The sequence below is a fragment of the Amia ocellicauda genome, chromosome 12 (assembly GCF_036373705.1).
Source record: "Amia ocellicauda isolate fAmiCal2 chromosome 12, fAmiCal2.hap1, whole genome shotgun sequence".
In the NCBI taxonomy this organism is placed as follows: domain Eukaryota; kingdom Metazoa; phylum Chordata; class Actinopteri; order Amiiformes; family Amiidae; genus Amia; species Amia ocellicauda.
The window spans coordinates 39,531,505-39,551,037 of record NC_089861.1 but is presented as its reverse complement, the minus strand read 5'-3'; the positions used below and the strand labels follow the sequence as shown (position 1 = coordinate 39,551,037).

At 41.1% G+C, this 19,533-nt stretch overlaps 1 non-coding gene across 1 annotated transcript; it reads right to left on the bottom strand.

The window, feature by feature from the left end:
* Positions 1 to 18,773: 18,773 nt before the first annotated feature.
* On the bottom strand, positions 18,774 to 18,864 carry trnar-ucu (transfer RNA arginine (anticodon UCU)). Its single transcript is given in 2 exon segments — positions 18,774 to 18,809; positions 18,828 to 18,864. It is a non-coding gene; the product is annotated as a tRNA-Arg (tRNA).
* Positions 18,865 to 19,533: the final 669 nt, after the last annotated feature.

The window sequence follows — 19,533 nt, the reverse complement described above, 5'->3', positions numbered from 1 at the left end:
TTCCCCCACTGTAAGTAATGAAAGTTGAGGAAGAATGACTATTAATTTCATTATTTGCAATCCACAAAGCCCATCTATAATCATTCAAACGCGGGCTACTTCATCTTTTCTTGCATGATCAGCAACTTTATCCCATGCTAATTAATACAAAAAAAAATTCAACTCCGGTAAAGTAGTATGTCATCATGACGTGATGGTTTTGGCACATGCGCATTACACAAAACGTTCATAGAACATATGTTTTGTGGTTACCTGAGCACGTTATTTAAAGTTTTACAATTCTGTTCAAGTTGAGGTTGTTGTAACTCATCTTATTGTGTGGTGAGACACTGCAATTTCACAGAACATGATTTTACTTGTCCAATTTCCAAAACGAGCTCTCTTCAATCTCCGTTTCAAATCCATGTTGATTTGCGGGTAATCACTGTATCCACTCAATCTTACTACAGTTGTAAGAAAACACCTGTAATGCTGTACAAATGCATGTGTTTTTCAAGCACATGAAAGATTGTAGACAGGTAGAGATCGCCACTTGAGTGCCAGACTGACTCTATTGTAAAGGGAAGGCAGGATTATGTGTTATATTTGAGTTATTATGTATTTAAATGACCAGTCAAAATAACCCGATTTTGGCTATTCTAGGTAAATGTGTTTATAACTTATTTATTTTCATGTTTATGCAGCTAAAACGCTGTAGGCATGTTTAATACATATAGTTAGGAATAGTCACGAATGGGTATATGCGCAGTGTATTTTGGAACACAGTATAATTCAAATTTGAATAACCAAAACGGTCAAATTGACCGGCTCTGCGCTTGTAGTGTTAAATGTGGGTGTCATATCGTGGGCCGCACTTCCATGTGTGACGGGCCGCAGGTCGAGAACCACTGCCCTATTCAGAACAGGTTGGTCAGATAGGACCAGAACCAGTGCAGACCCAAAGAACAGAGGACGAGCGTTAGGCAGACAAACCCCAGGGCCCCAGGGCCACAGGTTAGTGCTTTCCTGGAGGTCTTTAGCTCCCCTGTATAATGGACCATTCCAGAGAGATTCCCCTTTGCAGTCAATATCATCAGCTCAGCAGTTTGCCAATACAGATCCCTGGGGAGGTGGGGGCTCAAATCCAGGACCAGGGTTAGCCACCCCTAGCATAAAGCAAAACATTACATGTGTTTAAATGGTTGAAGTCAATACAGTGATTAATGAATTGATGTATTTATTGAGGTGGCTGTGACAGAGTGGCTATAGAGACTATTGCGCTCCTTCACAGCAGCGTCTCTGTTGCTTATATTAAGTTATACTAAGGTATGCTGAGCTGACGATATTGAGGTTTTTACTAAAGAAAAAACAGATAACATGCCACAGGTTAACAACCAGTCCAGTCAAACCCTAAGAGAGATCAGGATAAATGAGGAGGAGGTAGTAAAGGGACTAGCAGAATTAAAAACAAACAAATCACCTGGGCCAGATGGTATATTTCCAACAGTACGTAAAGAAATTATGGAAATGATTGTATTAATTATTTCTAAATAGCACTGGTTTCACTGTTTTTGAATGTTTTGATGTTTTTTTTATTTTTCAAATGCATTGACCGTTATTGTTCTTTTAAATGCATCAGATTGTTTTGATAGTTTTTTTTGTTTGTTGTTTTTTACATTTCAGTTAATTTGACAATTTTTTCACCATTGCATAAATTAAATAATCTAAAATGTGCTTTTTATTATTTTGTCTTGCTTTTCAAAGACAAAATCAATTACAAAACTACAATTAAAAAATATGTATTTAAGACTGAACATTAAACACTGTGCCAACAAAGCACAATAAATAAAATAAAATAAAATAGATAAATTTATATCTGGCCATCTTTGAGCCCCCCTTCTTGAATAGCCTACTGTGAAAGCCGGACACAAATAACGGGGAGAGAGAGAGGGAGAGTCTCCGGTTTCGGTTGTGTCCGGGCTTTATTTTGTTCAGGTATGTCAAAAAAGGGCGGAGATACAAAACAAAAACAAAATCAAAAGCAAAAGCAAAAAGTGTCCACAATCGGGGTGCTCCGGGCAGACAGGGGTAATAGACTCAGTCCACCTTCTTGTCGGTTAGCTGCTTCCGTCGGGGAGGGAGAGGGATTAAATAAACAGGGCACAGCCCACTTTATAGCGAGACACTCCTTTTCAATGGTGCTATATTTACGCTCCTGGGCGATAATTGTTTGCTTAGATAGAGGACGGGGTGTTCCTGACCCCCAACACTCTGGGACAGGACCGTGCCCACTCCAACTTCTCAGGCGTCGGTCTGTAGAATGAAAGGGAGAGAGAAGTCAAGGCATTTAAAAAAAGGGTGTTGGCAGAGGCGGTCCTTAATTGCCTGGAAAGCCACCTGGCACTGCTCCGTCCACTGGACCGTATCTGGAGCACCTTTTCGCGTCAGTTCGGTCAGGGGGTAAGCCAGGGTGGCAAAGTCCGGCAGAAACTGGCGATAATACCCGGAAAACCCCAAAAACTGCCGAACTTCCTTTTTGGACTTAGGAGGCGGACAGGAGGCAATAGCGGTCACCTTGTCAACGACTGGCCGTACCTGCCCCCCTCCTAAGAGGTACCCCAGATACTTGGTCTCCCTCCTCCCAACTGTTCACTTGCCCGGGTTTTCCGTGAGCAGCGCCCAGCCGATCCAGCAACTCATCCACACGGGGCATCGGATAGGCATCAAACCTAGACACTGCATTGAGCTCCCTATAATCAACGCAGAATCTAGTGCTGCCGTCAGGCTTTGGCACCAAGACTATAGGGCTACACCATTCCGATTGTGACTTTTCAATGACTCCCAGCTCCAACATCTTCTGCACCTCTTCATTGACAGCCTACTTTTTGTAATAGGGGGTGCGATAGGGTTTGACACGCACGCAGTGGTCCAGTGCTGTGTGGATGTGGTGTTCAATGAGAGGTGTGAGCACGGGTCGGTGAGAAAAGACATGCTGGAAGCGGCACAATAAAGAGCAAACGTGCTGTTTCTGGGCGTTTGTTAAATGGGCGTTTGTTAAATTGAGTTCAGTGCGAACCTCAGAAACAGCGGCTTCAGACTCTTTATTGTGGGGGGAACTAAAAGCACCCAATGCTTCCTGCTCTCGCCACTTCTTCAGCATGTTCAGATGATAGATCTGCTTTTACCTCCGACGATCTGGGCGACACACCTCATAATCAACATCCCCTAAGCGGCGTGTGACCAAAAAGGGTCCCTGCCACTTAGCCAGCAGTTTAGATGTTGAATTTGGGAATAACACCAGTACCTTGTCCTTGGGTGAACGATCGTAACCGGGCTCTCCTGTTGTACATGCGCTGTTGTCGCTCCTGGGCCTGTAAGAGATGCAACTGTGCAAGTTTCCCCAGTGCCGATAGCCGATCTCTCAGGTCCAGGATGTGCTGTACCATAGAGGTCTGGGAGGGGGCGGTCGCCTCCCAGTCCTCCTTTATTAAGTCGAGGATGCCCCTCAGCCGCCTCCCGTACAGCAGCTCGAAGGGAGAGAAGCCAGTGGACGTCTGGGGCACCTCGCGTACAGCGAACAGCAGGGGTGGCAATAACTTGTCCCAGTCCCAAGCGTCTGTGCTCACAAACTTACAGATCATGTTCTTTAGGGTTTTATTAAAGAGCTCCACTAGGGCGTCTGTCTGGGGATGATAGATTGAGGTCCTGATGGACTTTATCCCCAGCAGCCTACAGAGGTCTCGCATCACGCGTGACATGAATGGAGAGCCCTGATCTGTCAGGATTTCCTTTGGGATCCCCACCCGAGTGAAGACCTTAAACAGCTCCTCGGCGATCCTAGTCGCTGACATTGTCCGTAGACGAATTGCCTCCAGGTACCGAGTGGCATAGTCTACTATGACCAGCACAAATTGATACCCCGCCAGGTTCGAACCGGAGGCTTCTGAGCTTTCGGCGCTGGCCGTCCGACGTCAGACCGACCCGGTCCAGGACACTGTCCCTCAGACTTTTGTAGTCTAGGGCATCCTCGGGACGAAGCACTCGGGTGGCAGGGGAGCCAGGCGTACCGCCCACTCCGACTCCGGCCAGTCGCAACACCGGGCAGTGCGCTTGAAGATGGTAAGAAAAGCCTCCGGGTCATGAAGTGAGCACTGACTCCGGTGGTACTCGATCCCACAACCATTGAATGACCACTGCCCTTTTCACTAAAAGTCCAACGCGCTATCCATTGCGCCACAGAGCATGCCTACTGATGATGGGGCATCTCAGCGTGCTTGTACAAGTAGCATTTACAGATGTGTTTTTTTAATCGCTCTCTCTGATATAGAGATGAAAGGAAATGATGGGTTCTTCTTTTAGATAATACGACTCATGTTGACTTGACTGTGAGGGAAAGTTTTTGTCAGGCACACTGTCTGTGTGTTTGTCTGTCTATCTGTGGCTGTCTGTGTGTCTGTGGCAGTCTGTGCTTGTGGCTGTCTGTGTGTGTGTCTGTGGCTGGACCGATGGGGCTGATTGGAAACATCATCGACCTGGGTTTCTCTTCATCACAGATACATCTTTCGCTGCCCACATGCCCGAATTGCTTTTCAGCTGGATCACAGCCTCGCCCCAGGTGGGCAAAACCTCCAAAAGTGGTACAAACTCATCCACGTATTCCAGTGTTTCCGAGAAAGCTTGGCATAGTGAGTGAGAAAGTCAACCCTGACGGTGTGGCGACAGATGAGAAGCCACGGAATTGATGCACTCTGTGATGTCATAGAAGTCAGCTGTGAGAGAGTTCTGAGATGTCATCGCTGAACTGGCAGTGAAGGGAGAGGGAGAGGAAGGCAAAGCATGTACATGGCTTCTCTCGCTGACTGGGCAAGATTGGATTAATGAGAGAGTGCAAGGACGGAAATGCAGTTGTTTTCTCGAAGAGTGTAGAAGAGTTTTCTGGTCTCCTGATGGAGGCGTGGGTTCAAATACCACTTCTGACAGACTGATTTATAGCATGACCAATGCTAGGAATTGCAAAAGTGTTCTTTTATTTTCTGACACTAAGCTGTTGGTCACCTCGACTCGGTTGCATAAGTGTTGAAAGTCACGGATTCCCGCAATTCTGTGGCCGCATTCTCAAGGACATCTTCTATAATACACCTCTCAAAAAAATAAGGGAACAAGTAATCATCACAGCATAATACCAAGTCAGTTACAGTTCAGGCATATTAATCTGTACAGTTAGGAAGCCTAAGCGGTTGTGAATCACTGTCTCTTGTTTTGGTGCAAATGAAAGTGACAGCAGGTGCACCGGAGATAGGCAACAGCAAGACAACCCCAAAAAGGGAATGGTTTTGCAGGTGGTGGCCACAGACGATTGCTCTCTCCTTATCCTTCCTGACTGATTCTTCTCTAGTTTTGCCTTTTGCTAGTGTCCTTGTCACTACTGGAATTATGAGGTGCTCCCTGCAGCCCATTCAGGTTGCACAGGTAGTCCAGCTCCTCCAGTATGGCACATCCATACGTGCCGTCTGAAGAAAGTTTGCTGTGTCTCCCAGTACAGTCTCAAAAGCATGGAGGTGGGAGAGTTATGAATTATGCAATGTACGGTGAAGATCTTGAGGTTTCCTAGATTTTGATCACGGAGATCCGATGTGTGATTTAAGTGTTCCCGCAGTTTTCTTGATCAGTATATAATCTCGCGGTGGACGTATACATCCTCTCAGAATGGCCGAGTGGTCTAATTTGCCAGACTTAAGGTGTTGTTCCCTTGAAGAGTGTAGAAGGGTTTTCTCTACAGCCGGAGTAGATTCCTGCAGAGATTGACACTTGTTTTTTTGTTTCAGCAGAAACAGTGCGGAGGCGACCCAAATCCTGCTGGGGGGAGGTGTTTAAAAAAAAAAAGTTTTATCTTCTTCATAATGACATTATCCTTCAAGAAAAGACAAAGGGCATCAGATGATCAATACGTTAATACATCTCTTATAATCTCTCTTTAAAATACCAACTATTACAATGTTAACCATACATAAACAAAACAACCTATGCTTTTGTTTTTAATGTTGCTAGATCTCACAGTGATAAAATAAGGAAGATATGGTTTAACCAAAAAAGTTGATAAAACATTTCTTGGCAGAGCGCAAACAGAGGACATGTAAATAGGCTGACATTAAATTAAAGATAAGATTCTAAATAAGCTATCTTTTCTCTTCAGTCATGATGAGGAAAAATTGATAACTTGAATAATTTCATTCAGAATGACAAAGTTGCTCAATGTAAGCACATTTTTCAGAGTAACGTTAGCACAGCTTCCTACAAATTGTCTGATAGATAAGATTAAAAAAGAAATCAGCTATCGGCTATGTTACAAATGAGAATTATACTATTAATATTGTACATTTATGATCATTATGTTTGTAGTTTGGATATGTCGATAATATATTTGACAGTAAATGGGTTTTATACGGTGTGTCCAAAAAAACTAAACAAAAACCCATCCCAATTTGCGTTACGTGATCGGGACCACTCCGTGGACCACAGTGCCGAGGTCCGGACCACTCAGTCGCTGTGGTCCAGACCTTGGACCAAAAAATGTTACAACCCCTACTGCTCCGCTGTGTCAGTTGTTTCTGTAACTGAATCACAAAACTGGGTTTTGATGTGCTCCCCACGTGCGTGTTTACAACGTCACTGAAGAAAAAAAACATCGAATCTGGAACACTGACGAGAATTGGAAGAAGCCGTGGCTGTGGCTAACTGTGTCTGTGAGTAGTATAGATGGCAGCATCACTTATTTTGACAGCCGGAAGTCCCGCCCTCCCTATGTACTTTTGAACTGGAACTCCTCTCTCCTTCCCAGCACCCCCCTGGGTTACTCTTTGACCCTCCCTCCTTATGTACCATTGAACCGGAACTCCTCTCTCCTTCCCAGCACCCCCCTGGGTTACCATTTGACCCTCCCTTGTCAGCCATCTTGGATGATATCGGCCATTTTGACTGATATCGGCCATTTGTAAGGTCATAGGTCATCTGGTAAGATGGTAGCCATTTTGTTAGGGTGACATCCATCATGGTGAATGTCCAAGGGCACCTCACACTGCTGGTGTGGAGGTGTAATGTTTAATAGCATAAACTGTGTTTTTAAGGTTATATTGTTTTATGATACTGTTTAAGTAAATAAAAAGAGAATAAGAAAAGTTTTAAATACATATATATATTTAAAGTTATATTGTTTTATGCTACTATTTTAGTAAATAAAAAGAGAATAAAAGTTTTAAATACAGATATATATATATAATCAATAGGTTATATTGTTTTATGATACTGTTTTAGTAAATAAAAAGAGTATAAGAAAAGAAAAGTTTTATATTTTATTTTAGGTTATAATGTTTTATGATTTGTTTTAGTAAATTAAAAAATAAGAAAAATAAAAGTTGTATATACACTCACCTAAAGGATTATTAGGAACACCATACTAATACTGTGTTTGACTCCCTTTCGCCTTCAGAACTGCCTTAATTCTATGTGGCATTGATTCAACAAGGTGCTGAAAGCATTCATTAGAAATGTTGGCCCATATTGATAGGATAGCATCTTGCAGTTGATGGAGATTTGTGGGATGCACATCCAGGGCACGAAGCTCCCGTTCCACCACATCCCAAAGATGCTCTATTGGGTTGAGATCTGGTGACTGTGGGGGCCAGTTTAGTACAGTGAACTCATTGTCATGTTCAAGAAACCAATTTGAAATGATTCGACCTTTGTGACATGGTGCATTATCCTGCTGGAAGTAGCCATCAGAGGATGGGTACATGGTGGTCATAAAGGGATGGACATGGTCAGAAACAATGCTCAGGTAGGCCGTGGCATTTAAACGATGCCCAATTGGCACTAAGGGGCCTAAAGTGTGCCAAGAAAACATCCCCCACACCATTACACCACCACCAGCAGCCTGCACAGTGGTAACAAGGCATGATGGATCCATGTTCTCATTCTGTTTACGCCAAATTCTGACTCTACCATCTGAATGTCTCAACAGAAATCGAGACTCATCAGACCAGGCAACATTTTTCCAGTCTTCAACTGTCCAATTTTGGTGAGCTTGTGCAAATTGTAGCCTCTTTTTCCTATTTGTAGTGGAGATGAGTGGTACCCGGTGGGGTCTTCTGCTGTTGTAGCCCATCCGCCTCAAGGTTGTACGTGTTGTGGCTTCACAAATGCTTTGCTGCATACCTCGGTTGTAACGAGTGGTTATTTCAGTCAAAGTTGCTCTTCTATCAGCTTGAATCAGTCGGCCCATTCTCCTCTGACCTCTAGCATCAACAAGGCATTTTCGCCCCCACAGGACTGCCGCATACTGGATGTTTTTCCCTTTTCACACCATTCTTTGTAAACCCTAGAAATGGTTGTGCGTGAAAATCCCAGTAACTGAGCAGATTGTGAAATACTCAGACCGGCCCGTCTGGCACCAACAACCATGCCACGCTCAAAATTCCTTAAATCACCTTTCTTTCCCATTCAGACATTCAGTTTGGAGTTCAGGAGATTGTCTTGACCAGGACCACACCCCTAAATGCATTGAAGCAACTGCCATGTGATTGGTTGGTTAGATAATTGCATTAATGAGAAATTGAACAGGTGTTCCTAATAATCCTTTAGGTGAGTGTATATATATATATATATATACAAGGTTATATTGTATACATTTGAGAAAAATAAAAGTTGTAAATACACATATATATTTTATTTTAGATTATGTTTGATTATACTGTTTTAGTAAATTAAAAAATAAGAAAAATAAACGTTTTATATATATTTAAGGTTACACTGTTTTATGATACTGTTTTAGTAAATTAAAAAGAAAAATTTATATTTACCCAGAGTGGGATTTGAACCCACATGTGTTTTTAGTTTATATGTTTTATGATTAGGGTTAGGATGATACTGTGTTTGCAAAATAAAAAGGTAAGAAAAAATCGATTAAGAAATGTATAGACTTACATATATTGCATGTCATTACATATATATTTAAGCAAACACAGATAAACACACATACCTATATCTCTTTAGTTTATATTTATCAATAGACAATAGAGAACAACAGTGAAATATATAGAATTATATCTGTTCATTTTGACCAGCACTGTACTTATTATATTTGTTACATTAGTGAATGCTCAAACGTAGCCTTAACATGTATCATATTTAAGAATATACTGCATTTCATTCCATTACACACACACACACACACAAACATATATATATCTTGTTAGGTTTTATTTATCAATAGACACTAAAGACATGCACAGCACTTTTCTTAGAGAGACACAGTGAAGCACTATTTGTGAATACTCATATGTAATAAATAATATATGTATATATGATTTGTTTGTGCTCAAATGTATAGAATTAATAAAATACACACACACACACACACAATGGTGACTTTTATTGTGGCAAACAAGCATTTTACAACATGGAACATAGTCAGAAGTAGAAAAAGATACTCCATGAAATGTTGTATAGATACTTGTAATCATTAATTTCTGGTTCACAACACCAACATTGGACAGAAACAAACACTGACCTGTACGGAGTAATGTCATTTCCAGCATATTCCATATATATTCTATTCAGTCTTTCACTCTTGGCTTCTTTTTCAAAGTTATACCAGGTTCTGGTGACAAAGTACATCAGGTATCTATTGTAAATAAAGTGAGAAACACTTAAGTATCTATTCCTTTGGAAATACCTTATTTTTCAAACCTACAAATACATGGTGACAACTGCAAGCATGACACACATACAAAACACAGAAATAGGGACCACACTGCAAGGATATAATAAGCACAAATGGTATTTTACTGCAAATTTTAAGTTTTGTAAAATTATTTATGTAACTTCTAGGAGTAATCTGCAAACTACATAGTGAAAATGCAGTCAGTCTTCAGGAAACACACACAGCAGACTGAAATAAGCACAACGTCATATTTATATGAACCAAAACTGCATTCTACTAAACCCTGAAACTCTGAAAAATCACTACAAACTCTATGTTTTGTAAAATGGCTTATTTCACAGACACAGAAACAAATAGGCTCACCCTCAACATATTCCAACACTTACAAAAATTATGATGTAAACTTAAAGGTTTACCAGTAGTACAGGGGTATTATTAATCTATTCATGCAACTTTTAGACACTTGTCTAATACAGAGCTAACAACTGCATTGATAGCGGGTAGCAGGGCTTTGACAATGCTGTGCGGTGGGGTTTAAAATGACTTTGTAGGCCAGGGCTTTAAAACCTTACCCCATTGTAACATTTTCAAATTAGCCTCCAACCCCTAAAATACTAAGACATGTTTTTTGTATCATATGTATCATGTTTTTATACTATGTACATTAATGTGGTTTATAATTTTGATTTAATTTGACATAATTTTATCATATTTTTAATTACAAATTCATATATATAAATAACAAATACTATATAATAATAGTAATAATAATGCAAAAACATATTAAGCAATCATATTTTTACTTACAGAATAATATATTTAAAATAACAATATAATAATTTAATAATAATAATAATAATAATTTAAAAACATATTAAACAAAACTCACCCTGACTTTGTCACAACCTCAGGATGGGGAACCTCTGCTGTAGACCCTCATCCACTCTGTCAACAGTTTGTAGGTGACATGTGCAGAAACATGAAAACTCAGTCTTGGTGGGGTGTTTCTGTCCAGTGGTCTGATCTGATACAACTTTCTACTACATTTCATATTCTATTAAAATATAACAAATTAGTAGTTCATAAAAAAGTGCTCCTGCTACTCTTATGAGTGTCTCTACAGCCCCTCATTGCTCCCTTGCATTACAGAGCATGACACGTGCTCTTCACATTGAAATTCACATTCATGTTGATGTAGGACTCGTCAACACAAAACTGTACAAAAATACATGAAATACATAAACAATACAAACATTAAGAACAGAAACCACTTTCAATCTGACATTTCACAGTATAGAAATTAAATAAGTTTGAATTACCTCATGGTTTTCCTCAGGCTCGGAGCCAGGCCCCATGTTGCCATCAGTGTCAGAAGCTGAGCGCTCTGTGTAAGATTCAGAATAACGTTCAGCTGTGTGCGGTGGAGAGGGGAAATGGAGATGCAGAGCAGGCAGAGTGTCTGTGAGACGGGTTTCTGTCCTGCTTGTCCTGCAGAGCCTCTCTTATCTGAAATGGCACTGGACACAACCAAAGCAGCAACGTCCCACAGGCAACAGGTCCTTAAGAGAGAACACTGTCAAATTTAACATTCAATAAAAGTCCACAGTTTTGACCATTTTCAGTTGAATTAATCCTCCGCATCAAATGCATTGAGACCATACACAGCTTTCAGATGCCTTGTACTTTAAGATATGTTGTATATTTAGGCTACCCTGTTATTGCTTGAATAAAATGTTATTTTATGAGAGCAGTAAGAAAAAGGGGGAACAAAGATATATAATTCAATTAATAATTTTAAGCACTCTTGCTATTAGAAATAACTAAGATGAAGGCCTAAACTGGCTATCTAGTAACTGTTTAAAAATAAATGGTTTTCCGTGAGTGTGCTAAAGAAATGAACTTCTCATTTCTGTCATTACAGTGAACTAACTGGAATACGTACAGCATACACCTAACAATTGCTAAGAATTAAATGCTTTTCTTTATGAAATGTAAGATTAGTGCTCAAAATAATTAGACATCTATATTTCTAACTGGGCTTGATTATGTTGACTGTTTATGGCTGTGCTTTGCCATTAATTCCAGTTTTCACCTTGTTCTCTATGGGTTGGTTTCAGAGCATGATTAGCACTAGTTTAAGTACATTACTCAGAATATGTCACTCACCATTGTTTGGTATACAAAATGATTTAGCCTGAAGGACAATAAAGCATTGGTATATAGTACTATACTAGGCTAGCAAAAGTAATTTACCCATGTACATAAACAACCTACAGTCTGAATTCAACCTTCTTGGCTCTGACTCACATGTACCAACTTTTAAAATCTCAATTTGACTTACTAGTAAAAGTTACAAAGTGAGAGGGATTTAACCATAGACAAAGAACGATAGGTTGCATATGCAACCCCGGTTATCTGAGAAAAGAAGGACTGCCCAAGGGGGAGGGGTTTTCAGCGTGCATCGCTGGAACGCATCGAAGACTTTTGTCTATCAAAGCTGCCATTGGCCCTTGTGCCCGTCACTCAAACAGGACCCTTCCACTTCCTGTTTGTATAAAAGGTGACGTCTGCACAAGGACTTCCTCTTTTTGCCGGGAGCTTGAACTCCCGCGCGAGCTTGCAACCCTTGGGCAGTGCTTGTTTTCTCAGATAACCGGGGTTTCATACGCAACCTATCGTTATCTTTCGAGTCAGAAGCACTGCCCAAGGGGGAGGTGTTACAGTATAACCAAACCGTCGCAAGGGAGGAGGCAGCGAGCTGGTAAGAGAGCCTGCCCCGAGGCGAACCTACTAGGAGCCGTACCAACTCTATGATAGAACCACAGGGGCCCCTTGGGCCACATCTGGGCTGCTCAGACGCGAAGACCACAGTCACGCTGAACTGGGAAGAAATAAGCAATGGTGTATCCACAGGCAACAAGACCTTGTGCCTACCATGAAGCCTAGTAATAGCAGTCTCCTGCTCTACTAGCAGGGCTAGGAGCAGGGCCAATACCCAGACCACACCATATAAGCACAGGTCGCAGTCCGTTGAGCCCGTGCTCAACATACAGCGGGCTACCCAGACTAGATAGCCACTGCTGGATAGTTCAATTACGAATAATGGAACTATATACACAGTGGACCAACAAGAACCAACTCAAGTGCCTTCCGCTGGACACCGCAGCAGTGGCCTCAGCACTAGCATAGCTAGGGCGGGGCCACAGACTGCTGGCAAAGGAACTATATACATAGCGAAGCACGAGTGCCCTCGCTAACAACAGGAGCAGTTGTCCATTCTAAACTTAATAAGGAGCGGACAAGCTCAACTGTATATTCTAAAGAACTATATACACTGCGGGGCGCAGGAGCCAGTTCATGCACCACACACATGACACAGGAGCAGGATACCCACTGCGGAAGCTAGCGGCAACAGATGCTCTAATGATGTCAATAAATGAACTATATACACAGCGGGGCACAAGAGCAAACTCAAAGCCTACTGCTGAATACAGCAGCAGCGGCCCTCAGCACAGCTAGTATAGCTAGGGAGGGGCCAAGGCCTGCTGACAAAGGAACTATGTACAATGGCGGGGTACACGTGTAAAAAACACATGCACTCCCACCTATAGAATGAACTGTATACAAGTCACAGTCCGGTAGGAAGGGATAACGGTTCTGCATTGCTTTTCCCAAGCATGCTCAACAGGGGCAGACAGGGATAGAAAAGCCAGGAGCCAGTGCCTAACAGGCTACTACGACTCAGCTGAAGCCAACACCGGATTCCCAATAGAAGGAACTGGGCCCGTCACGCCAGCCTGTACAACCGAACAAAGGTGTGTGGCAAGACCCAACTCGCAGCCGCACAGATGTCTGCCAGTGGGGCGCCTTGGAAAAAGGGCCCACGACGTGGCTACACCTTGAGTCGAGTAGGCCACCAGGTGTTCAGGCACTGGGGCTCCAGTTGACTCATAAGCCGTGGTAATGGTGTCCACAATCCAGTGCGAGAGGCGCTGCTTTGAAAGCGCCCGGCCACAAACAATTGGTCCGAACATCGAATGTCCTTGGTGCGCTTCAAATAGCACCTGAGAGCCCGCAGCAGGTCAACAGGTGTAGCCTACTCTCCTCCTCCGAAGAGAAGGGTGGAGGATGGAAAGCCATCAACTCAATAGGCCTGTTGATATGGAAAGGAGACAGCACCTTCGGGAGGAATGCAGGATTAGGTCAAAGTGTAACCCTGGAACCATCTCCTGCAAAACGGACACACACAGGGTGAACAGACAGGGCATGTGACTCGCTGACGTGATTGCCAGCAAAAATGCCGTCTTCAGTGACGCAAACCTTAAGTCATATGACTGCAAGGGCTCAAATGGGGCCTTAGAAAGCGTGTCCAGCACTACATTAAGGCGCCATGCGGGCAAAGAAGGAGCGTGGGTAGGCCTCTGCCTACGTGCACCTTTCAGAAACTGCGCTGCTAAAAAATGAGGGTCCGGAGGCTCGCCATCAATCCTGACATGACATGAGGAGAGGGCGGCTAAATAAACCTTGAGCAGCCAGTAGGGCACAGATCTGGTCCATCTTGGTGCAGCATCTCGCCCCCTGTCTTTCAGGACGTGACTAGGACCCCGCGGGTCCGGTCCCTGACAGAGGGGGCAGATCACGTCACCACTCCAAGCCGGTAGCATGCGGTGGCCACACGTGGCACAGCAGCGGGGACGGGAGGAGGAGGAACGGGGTCTCTCCATACCGTCAATACCACGCTCGATATTGTTATTTTATATATATTATTTTGTAAGTAAAAATATGATTGCTTAATATGTTTTTGCATTATTATGACTATTATTATATAGTATTTGTTATTTATATATATGAATTTGTAATTAAAAATATGATAAAATTATGTCAAATTAAATCAAAATTATAAACCACATTAATGTACATAGTAATACAACATGATACATATGATACAAAAAAACATGTCTTAGTATTTTAGGGGTTGGAGGCTAATATGAAAATGTTAAAATGGGGTAAGGTTTTGAAGCCCTGGCCTACAAAGTCATTTTAAACCCCACCGCACAGCATTGTCAAAGCCCTGCTACCCGCTATCAATGCAGTTGTTAGCTCTGTAGTAGACAAGTGTCTAAAAGTTGCATGAATAGATTAATAATACCCCTGTACTACTGGTAAACCTTTAAGTTTACATCATAACAAGTGTTGGAATATGTTGAGGGTGAGCCTATTTGTTTCTGTGTCTGTGAAATAAGCCATTTTACAAAACACAGAGTTTGTAGTGATTTTTCAGAGTTTCAGGGTTTAGTAGAATGCAGTTTTGGTTCATATAAATATGACGTTGTGCTTATTTCAGTCTGCTGTGTGTGTTTCCTGAAGACTGATTGCATTTTCACTATGTAGTTTGCAGATTACTCCTAGAAGTTATATAAATAATTTTACAAAACTTAAAATTTGCAGTAAAATACTATTTGTGCTTATTATATCCTTGCAATGTGGTCCCTATTTCTGTGTTTTGTATGTGTGTCATGCTTGCAGTTGTCACCATGTATTTGTAGGTTTGAAAAATAAGGTATTTCCAAAGGAATAGAAACTTAAGTGTTTCTCACTTTATTTACAATAGATACCTGATGTACTTTGTCACCAGAACCTGGTATAACTTTGAAAAAGAAGCCAAGAGTGAAAGACTGAATAGAATATATATGGAATATGCTGGAAATGACATTACTCTGTACAGGTCAGTGTTTCTTTCTGTCCAATGTTGGTGTTGTGAACAAGAAATTAATGATTACAAGTATCTATAAAACATTTCATGGAGTATCTTTTTCTACTTCTGACTATGTTCCATGTTGTAAAATGCTTGTTTGTCACAATAAAAGTCACCATTGTGTGTGTGTGTGTGTGTGTGTGTGTATTTTATTAATTCTATACATTAAAGCACAAACAAATCATATATACATATATTATTTATTACATATGAGTATTCACAAATAGTGCTTCACTGTGTCTCTCTAAGAAAAGTGGTGTGCATGTCTTTAGTGTCTATTGATAAATAAAACCTAACAAGATATATATATATGTTTGTGTGTGTGTGTGTGTGTGTGTGTAATTGAATGAAATGCAGTATATTCTTAAATATGATACATGTTAAGGCTACGTTTGAGCATTCACTAATGTAACAAATATAATAAGTACAGTGCTGGTCAAAATGTACAGATATAATTCTATACATTTCACTGTTGTTCTCTATTGTCTATTGATAAATATAAACTAAAGAGATTATAGGTATGTGTGTTTATCTGTGTTTGCTTAAATATATATGTAATGACATGCAATATATGTAAGTCTATACATTTCTTAATTGATTTTTTCTTACCTTTTTATTTTGCAAACACAGTATCATCCTAAGCCTAATCATAAAACATATAAACTAAAAACACATGTGGGTTCAAATCCCACTCTGAGTAAATATTCATATTTCTTTTTAATTTACTAAAACAGTATCATAAAACATTGTAACCTTAAATATATATAAAACGTTTATTTTCTTAAATGTATACAATATAATCTTGTATATATATAAAACTTTTATTTTTCTTATTTTTTAATTTACTAAAACAAATCATAAAACATTTTAACCTAAAATAAAATATAAAACTTTTATTATCTTATTCTCTATATAACCTTAAATATATATATATATATATATTTAAAACTTTTCTTATTTTTTTATTTACTAAAACAGTTTCATAAAACAATATAACCTAATATATATATATAACTTTTCTTATTCTTTTTATTTACTAAAACAGTATCATAAAACAATATAATCTTATATATATATATATATATATATATATATATATATATATATATATATGTATTTAAAACTTCTATTTTCTTATTCTCTATATAAACTTATATATATATATATATATATATATATATATATATATATATATATATATATATTTAAAATGTTTCTTATTTTTTAATTTACCAAAACAGTTTCATAAAACAATATAACCTATATATATATATATATATAACTTTTCTTATTCTTTTTATTTACTTAAACAGTATCATAAAACATTACAACCTAAAATATATAAAACTTTTATTTTCTTATTTCTTAATTTTCCAACACAGTATCATGAAAACAATATAACCTTAAAAACACAGTTTACGCTATTAAACGTTACATCTCCACACCAGCAGGGTGAGGTGCACTTGGACACTCACCATGATGGATGTCACCCTAACAAAATGGCTACCATCTTACCAGATGACCTATGACCTTACAAATGGCCGATATCAGCCAAGATGGCTGACATCCAAAATAGCCGATATCATCCAAGATGGCTGACAAGGGAGGGTCAAATGGTAACCCAAGGGGGGTGCTGGGAAGGAGAGAGGAGTTCCCGTTCAAAGGTTCATAGGGAGGGCGGGACTTCCAGCTGTCAAAATAAGTGATGCCGCCATCTATACTACTTCTGTGGCTGTCTGTGGCTGGACCGGAGGGTTGGACCTGGGTTTCTCTTCATTACGAATACATCTTTCGCTGCCCAGGTGCCCACATGCCTGACCTGCTTTTCAGCTGGATCACAGCTCCGCCCCAGCAGGGTAGAGCATCCAAAAATGGTACAAACTCATCCACGTATTGCAGTGTTTCCGGGAGAGCTGGCATACTGAGCGAGAAAGTCAACACTGACAGTGTGGCGAGAGACATAATGTATGTGCTCTGTAATGTCATTGCTGTCAGGTGAGAGATTTCTATGATGTCATCGCTGATATAGCAGTGAAGTGAGAGGAAGAGGAAGGGATAGCACGTGTGTGGGCTCACTGGCTGCCTCAGCTAGAATGGGTGAATGAGAGAGTGCAGGAACGGAACGCAGGAAATATACAATTGTATGTGACAGGCCGCTGTCTGTCACGGCACGGCTGCTGCTGACGTCTGCTGATGAGGTGCTCATGTGCCACAGCTGTGTTGTCACTCCCTCGCTAACAGGCTGTGGACTCACGGTTGCGGGCAATGAGCACCGAGGCGATTGTGACGTCAGTGGCAGCTGTGCCTTCTCTATTTAATCCCTCTCCTTCCCAGATGGAGGCAGCTAACCCGCTGAGAAGGAGGACTGACACTCCCAACCCTGACTGCCCGGAGCACCCTGTTTTGTGTGGATGTTTCGTTTTGGTTGTTTTTACCCCTTGTATTTTGTCCCGTTTACCCTGTGAACCACAATAAAGCCCGGACACCAACGGAACCAGAGATTCTCTCCATCCCTGTGTCTGGCTTTTACATTGTATTATGCATATTCTGAATCGATTTGTAATGTATATTCATGATTTATTGATTGAAAGAGTTCTGTTTCTTCTGGCTAAACTTGTTTGCACATTGAATATTGAATTGTAGTGTCTGTGTGTGTGTGTGTGTGTGTGTGTGTGTGTGTGTGTCACTAGAAGTCCAGCACACTATCCATTGTGGCACAGAACCACAAAACTGTACGACGAAGATACTCTTCTGCATGCCTGCAGATGACCGGGCGTCTCAGCGTGATTTGACAAGTAGCATTTACAGTTGTGTTTTTTAAATCCCTGTCTCGCTGATTTTGAGACGGATGGAAATGATGGGTTCTTCTATTTGGTAAAATGGCTTTGCTCACTCGAGAGGCAGCCAGGTTAAGCGGGCAATAATGCACAAGTAGCTCTGTCTTGCGAATCTTGGAACTGTCCATTGGACGTACACGGCGTCAGTCGTCAAGAAATGTCAAACAAGGAATGCCCACAACGATGGTGGGATAGAAAGCCACGGGTGCAAAATACAACGGCTTAGTAGTCCATGGCCTTAAGTACAAGGCCACCTGATCCAGCTGTTCCCGGAGATGCAACTGACACGGAGGGGGACTGGTACAGTGACAGTGGCTAGGAAAAGAAGCAGCGTATGAGGTCTTGATAGTCAAGCAAGGATTTGGGACAAAGTTGGCATTCCAGAAAAGTAAGAAGTGAAGGCATCAGCGAGGCACTTGACTGCAAGATACCTCTGGCTGTCACGAGGAAGCCCAGCAAGCTCTAAGTTTCATGAAGTGAGCACTGACTCTGGTGGGACTCGAACCCACAACCTTTGAATGACCACTGCCCTTTTCACTAGAAGTCCAACGCGCTATCCATTAAGCCACAGAGCCACACAAGACATTTGTCACCATACTGTTCTGCACGCCTACTGATGACGGGGCATCTCAGCGTGCTTGTAGAAGTAGCATTTTCAGATGTGTTTTTTAATCCCTGTCTCGCTGATATTGACACAAAAGGAAATGATGGGTTCTTCTTTTAGATAATGCGGCTCATGTTGACTTGACTGTGAGGGGAAGTATTTGTCAAGCACACTGTCTTTGTCTGTCTGGCTGTCTGTGTGTGTCTGTGCTTGTGTGTGTGTGTCTCTGTGTGTGATGTGGGACAGTGCCCTGTCTGAGTGCCAAATATATTATATTCCCACCATTGTTGCAGCAAGATTGTGTAACCCATATATGAATTTAAGCTTTGTGTATGGCTCCGGAGAGGACAGGTACAGTAGTTCTGTGCAGGTGATTTTTAGAAAAACATTTTCATCCAAGGACATAGAAAGAACATAATGTAAGACACAGGAGACGTGTGTGTTAAAGTTTGAGGTACCTCATTACCATCATCTAGTTGCCCAGAAACCAAAGGGAGTCCTCTTGTATATGATAGCAAGTTCTTTAGAAAAACTTTAGATGTGTCTTGCCCAGTGACCATCTCCGGAGCGCTTCGTTGTAGCTCAATAAACTTTTTTGGTATTATTTCAGTTAAATCAGGTCCTGATTATTCCTTGTCCG